Below are 5,682 nucleotides of genomic sequence, written 5' to 3' on the forward strand. Positions count from 1 at the left end.
CTGCGGGGTCACAGCAAGTTCTTTAAGGATAGATAGTGAATCAGATTTACCGACAAGTTCATGGAAGCCACTATTTCTAATTACCATAAAAATGGTATTCAGGTAACAGTGAACTCACGAATAGTCTCACAAAACAAAATGTGTTTCTAAAAGATAAGTTGGAGGACATGGGGAAGGGGCAGGTGAATAGCAGTTTCTAAAGGAATTATCTACTCCCGAGATGCTGTCTGCACGCATTTGTTTTGTGTAGGTAAGGATTTCTCAGGTAGTATAATTATACACAGACACACACACACACACACACACACACACACACACACTAATTTGGTTACTCAATGACTATTTCTGATCCCACCAAAGTTTGTAGAACTCCAAAGTGTTATTAATATCATTAAAAAAATAAGAATAGGGGATGTCTAGGTGGCTCAGTGGTTGAGCATCTGCCTTTGGTTCAGGTCATGATCCTGGAGTCCTGGGATGAAGTCCCTCAACAGGCTCCTGGTGGGGAGCCTCCTTCTTCCTCTGCCTGCATCTCTACACCTCTCTCTGTGTCTCTCATGAATAAATAAAATATTTTTTAAAAATAAGAATACATTCAAGGGGGTGCCTGGCTGACTCAGTCAGAAAAGCACTCTGGATCTCGGGGTCCTAAGTTCAAGCCCCACGTTGCATGTAGAGATTACTAAAACTAACTAACTAACTAACTAACTAAATACATACATACATACATAAATACATAATTTTAAAAAATAAATTCAGTAAATATTCACTGTGAAACACTACACTCAGTACCATGAAATGTTAGAGAATGGGAATAAGAGGCACGGCGATGGTTTACAACGATGGCTAAATGTGGGAAAAAGGAAAGAGTGCCCGCCGTGTCACAGATTGTTAGCATCAATTATTTCACTGAGCCCTTACAAGTCCACTGTGAAACAAACATCACTGTGTTCTTTTTCGTGATGAGAAAACCAAAGCTTAAAGACATATATGTTACTGCGTCTGAGTATTGCTTCTAGTAAAGCAGCAGAACCAGAATCTCGGCCCATATCTGCCTGGTTCCAAAGCCTGTCTGTTCCATGAAGCCCATGAGGAACTTAAACCAGTGAGGGTGTTCAAATCTTAGCATAAAAGTCTATCTTTATGCCACCAAGTTTTAGAAGTGCTATAAAACGGCCCTTTCCCCTGGTGGGCAGCATGGAGGCTGCATAATGTCTGGAATTACTGCAAAAGATGTGAACCAGCAGGAGTTCATCAGAGCTCTGGCAGCCTTCCTCAGAAAGTCTGGGAAGCTGAGGGATGCCTAGGCTCAGGTCATGAGTTTGCCTTTGGCTCAGGTCATGATCCCAGGGTCCTGGGATGGAGCCCCCATCAGGCTCTGGCTTAGCAGGGAATCTCCTTCTCCTTCTGCCTCCTCCCCACCCCCCACCCCACCCACCCCTCCCACTGCTCATGATTGTGTGCTCTCACGCTTGCTCGCTCACTGTCTCTCTCTCTCTCTCTCTCTCTGATAAATGAATACAATCTTTGGGGAAAAAGAAATGTCTGGGAGTCTGGAAATCCCTGAATGGTGGACATTGTCAAGCTGGCCAAGCATAAAGAACTCGCTTCCTATGACAAGGACTGGCTGTACACACAAGCTGCTTCCACAGCACAGCATCTGTACTTCCAGGGTGGTGCTGGGGTCACCTCCGTGACCAAGATCTACAGGGGATGTCAGAGAAATGGGGTCATTCCAGCCACTTTAGCGGAGGCTCTAAGAGCGTGACCTGCAGAGTTCTCCAAGCCCTGGAGGGGTTGATAATGGTGGGAAAGGACCAGGATGAGGTCCGCAATCTTACATCTGAGGGACATAGAGAGAGGTCTGGATAGAATCACTGGATAGGTGGTAACTGCCAACAAGAAGCACTAGAACAAATGCTAGGTTAATAAATTGCCTCATTTGTTTAAAAAAAAAAGTAAAATAAAACGTACTAACAGATTTCTAAAACAATCCAAATCATGTGGGTACATCACTGGGGGGGGAAAAAAGCATACCAGTCACCTTCTCTCAAAATTTTCAGCTATTCCTTGATGGAAAGGTAGGATTGTGAAAGAGTTGTGGAAAGCCAGTCCTTCTTCCTCCCCAACATCTTAGACCTTTTGTCACATCTGCCAGGAAAAAATAGGACTTCGGCATTACCACAAGATAGACAGAGCACGCTAACAAGAAGCACATATACTCAATTGTGTGGGACTCAATTGTGTGGCAATTTGCTGCAAGAATTGAATCTTTCAGGTTCCCTGAATCTTGACGTAAACCTAATACTAAAATAAGTAAATATATGATTTCCATGGGAAAGCAGGGGTAGGTTTGGGTCTTGTCATGTCAAATACAATTTTAGGTTAAGTACAAATTTGAGGACAATAAGGTATTAAATCCATAGGAGGTTTTTGCCTCTGGTGAGGCATGGACTCCCTAGGGGATACTATTTATCATTCAAACACAGAAAGGGCAAAAGCAAATTTTTCCAAGCTTTTTTAATATCATGAAGGTGGCACAGCCTTATGAAAATCAAACTATTTGAAATGCAGAGTTTCCAGCAATTCCACAACCTGGAAAGGTTGATTCTTTATTCTCTATGAATTATTGCTGGTTTCCTTGCTCTCTCTGTGTCACAAGATAAAGTCAGACTGTTGGAAGGACACGAAGGAGCCCTCTCTCATGAATATTGATATGTAAGAACCCCTCATCCACAGCAACCCATCATAGTGGATCATTGTATTAGTTACCTAGGGCTGAATAACAACTCACCCCAAACCTTGATGTCCTAAAACAACAAATATTTAAAAGTTTCTGTGGGTCAAAAATTTGAGAGTGGCCTGGTGGGTAGTTCTGATTCAGTGAATGCCCTGAGGTCATAATCAAGATGTTGGCCAGGGATACAATCATCCTACACTCAAAGGGAAGGAAAGCCTGTGGCTGGAGGATCCAATTCCAAGCTCACTCATGCAGCTGTTGGCCAAAGGCCTCAGTTCCTACCATATGGGTCATACCAGAGGGTGGCTTGAGTGTCCTCACAACATGGCAGCTGGTTTACCCAAGAGGCCATGATCCAAGACAGTGAGAAGCAAAGAGGAAACCACAGTGCCATTATGACTTAGTCTTGGAAGTTAGCATCGCTTCTGCCACGCTATTCATTAGAAGTGAATCTCTAAGTCGAGCCCACACTCAAGAAGAGGAAATCCAACTCCACACTCTGAAAGGAGCACCAAAGAATTTGTGGACCTATTTTAAAACCACCATTAACTACCTGAAGCAAAAACAAGTGTGCTTCCCTGTGAAGCAGAGGAAGTTCTTATTAAATATTAGTTGTGTTCTCTTGTGATTCTCAGTGAAGAGTAGGGAGTTGCTTGGTAAGAAAACAAAATAATGGGGATGCCTGGGTGGTTCAGTGGTTGAGTGTCTGCCTTTGGCTCAGGGTGTGATCCCAGGGTCCTGGGATTGAGTCCCATGTCAGGCTCCCCACAGAGAGACTACTTCTCCTTCTACATGTGTCTCTGCCTCTCTCTCTGTATCTCTCATGAATAAATAAACAAAAAAAGAAAGAAAACAAAATAATGGTGACTTACTCTATCATGTGAGAAATCATTTTGATGCAATCATGGCCATCATCACTATCAGGCAAGGTATCCCCAAATCCCAGAGGTTACAGAACAGAAAGATTCACAAAGCAAATTATGATACAAATAATTAATACAGAATTTATTGAATCAGTTTAAAATACAGTGAGGAACAAGAGAGAAGATATGGGGTAGCTTAATACACTTAGAAGAGGATACAAGCAGGGTGGAAGGGCCACACACTTAAATCCTTAGAATGATCTCCTTTTCTCTTCTCTCCCTCCCTCCCTCAATATTTCTCTCTCTCTCCCCTACATCAGCCTCCCCCCACTGACGGCGTAGTTATAAACTATATACTGTGGTCTCTTAGCCCACAACTTGAAGATTCCTGAGACCAATGGTATACACTTGCTCAGCTGGAGAGACACAGGGACAAGCATCCCTGGACATGGATACAGCTTGTCAATAAGCCTGCTCAACAGCTATGAGATTCATTTGTTTTTCTTGGGAAGAACACATGTGAAGCCATCATTTTACCCTATCGGACGTCTGTTACCAATGGGTGGCCAATTTAGAGGTGACGTAACTGTCAACCAGAGGTAACGTGATCATGCTTCGGTCTTGATCTTTCCATCATCACCCTCTATTCATAAGAACAGTCTTGTCTGTTCCATTATAAATTCCATTTATTCTATCTTTCTTTAAAAAATATTTTATTCATTTATTTGAGAGAGAGAGAGAGAGTGAGCACAAGCAGTGGGGCAGAGAGAAAGAGGGAGAAGCAGGCTCTCTGCAGAGCAGGGAACCTGATGCAGGGCTTGAGCCCAGGACCCTAAGATCATGACCTGAGCTGAAGGCAGACACTTAACCAACTGAGCCACTCAGGTGCCCCCATGTATTCTATCTTTTAACATCTTTTAGATGACTTACTACCTAAATTTAAAACCTCTTGCATATTCTGCCTCTTTCACATGATCACTCATTATCTATACTTAGTGCATCCTATGAATTTTGCCTATAACCTATGAGTTTGTAGCTTACTATTTATGCCTAACACTTATGACTTTCATCTATCCCAATTAATTTCTTTTCTACAGCAGAACTCAATCACTGAAATAGAGTACAAATATGAATTATAGCAGTTGTATTATTCTCCAATAATAACCCCAAGCCCCACATTTTCCACTGTCTCAAAAAGCAGACAGCCAGGGCAGCCCAGGTGGCTCAGCGGTTTAGCGCCGCCTTCAGTCCAGGTTGTGATCCTGGAGACCCGGGATCAAGTCCCACGTTGGGCTCCCTGCATGGAGCCTGCTTCTGTCTCTGCCTCTCTCTCTCTGTCTCTCTCTCTCTCGTTCTTGTTCTGTGTCTCTCATGAATAAATAAAAAAATAATTTTTAAAAAAAGGCAGACAGCCCTTTATTAACTGGGGGAATCTTTTTTTCCCCACTATGGATTTGGATTGTGTGATTTCTTCTTTTTAAGATTTTATTTATTTATTCATGAGAGACACTCAGAGAGAGGCAGAGACATAGGCAGAGGGAGAAGCAGGCTCCCTGCAGGGAGCTCGATGCAGGAATCGATCCCAGGACCCTGTGATCACCACCTGAGCCAAAGCTGGCTTCACCTGGCTCAATCACTGAGCCACCCAGGCTTCCCTGGATTGAATGATTTCTAAAAGAAGTGAATGCACTTAGGAGAGGCACTTAGGTCGGAGCTGTTATGGCTGACAGCTCTCTTGGACAACAGGAGGTCTGTAACCCATTCACATACCCTAGCCGCACTACTGCCTGCTGACCAACCAGTGACAAACATCAAGGTCTGCCCAGAAAAATGCAGGATACTTAGTGGATGATTTCAGGAACCAGACAGGATCCCCTCGCATCATACAGGGTGAGTTCTCTGGAAACAGATGCTGTGACAGAGCTTGGGGTGCAAGATGCTTATTAGCAACCAACATGTTTGAAAGAAAGGCAGAACAGAAGAAGAACCTGAGCTAGAGAGGAGGCCCGATACAGCCTAGTCCAATCCAAAGGGAATCTCTGAAGATAGAATTGCCCAGCAAGGAGCACCTGGCTGGCT

At 43.5% G+C, this 5,682-nt stretch overlaps 1 pseudogene; it reads left to right on the top strand.

The window, feature by feature from the left end:
* Positions 1-1,211: 1,211 nt before the first annotated feature.
* LOC112929994 (small ribosomal subunit protein eS19-like) lies at positions 1,212-1,912 on the top strand (annotated as a pseudogene).
* Positions 1,913-5,682: the final 3,770 nt, after the last annotated feature.

This window comes from Vulpes vulpes, chromosome X (assembly GCF_048418805.1).
Source record: "Vulpes vulpes isolate BD-2025 chromosome X, VulVul3, whole genome shotgun sequence".
NCBI classification, from domain to species: Eukaryota; Metazoa; Chordata; class Mammalia; order Carnivora; family Canidae; genus Vulpes; species Vulpes vulpes.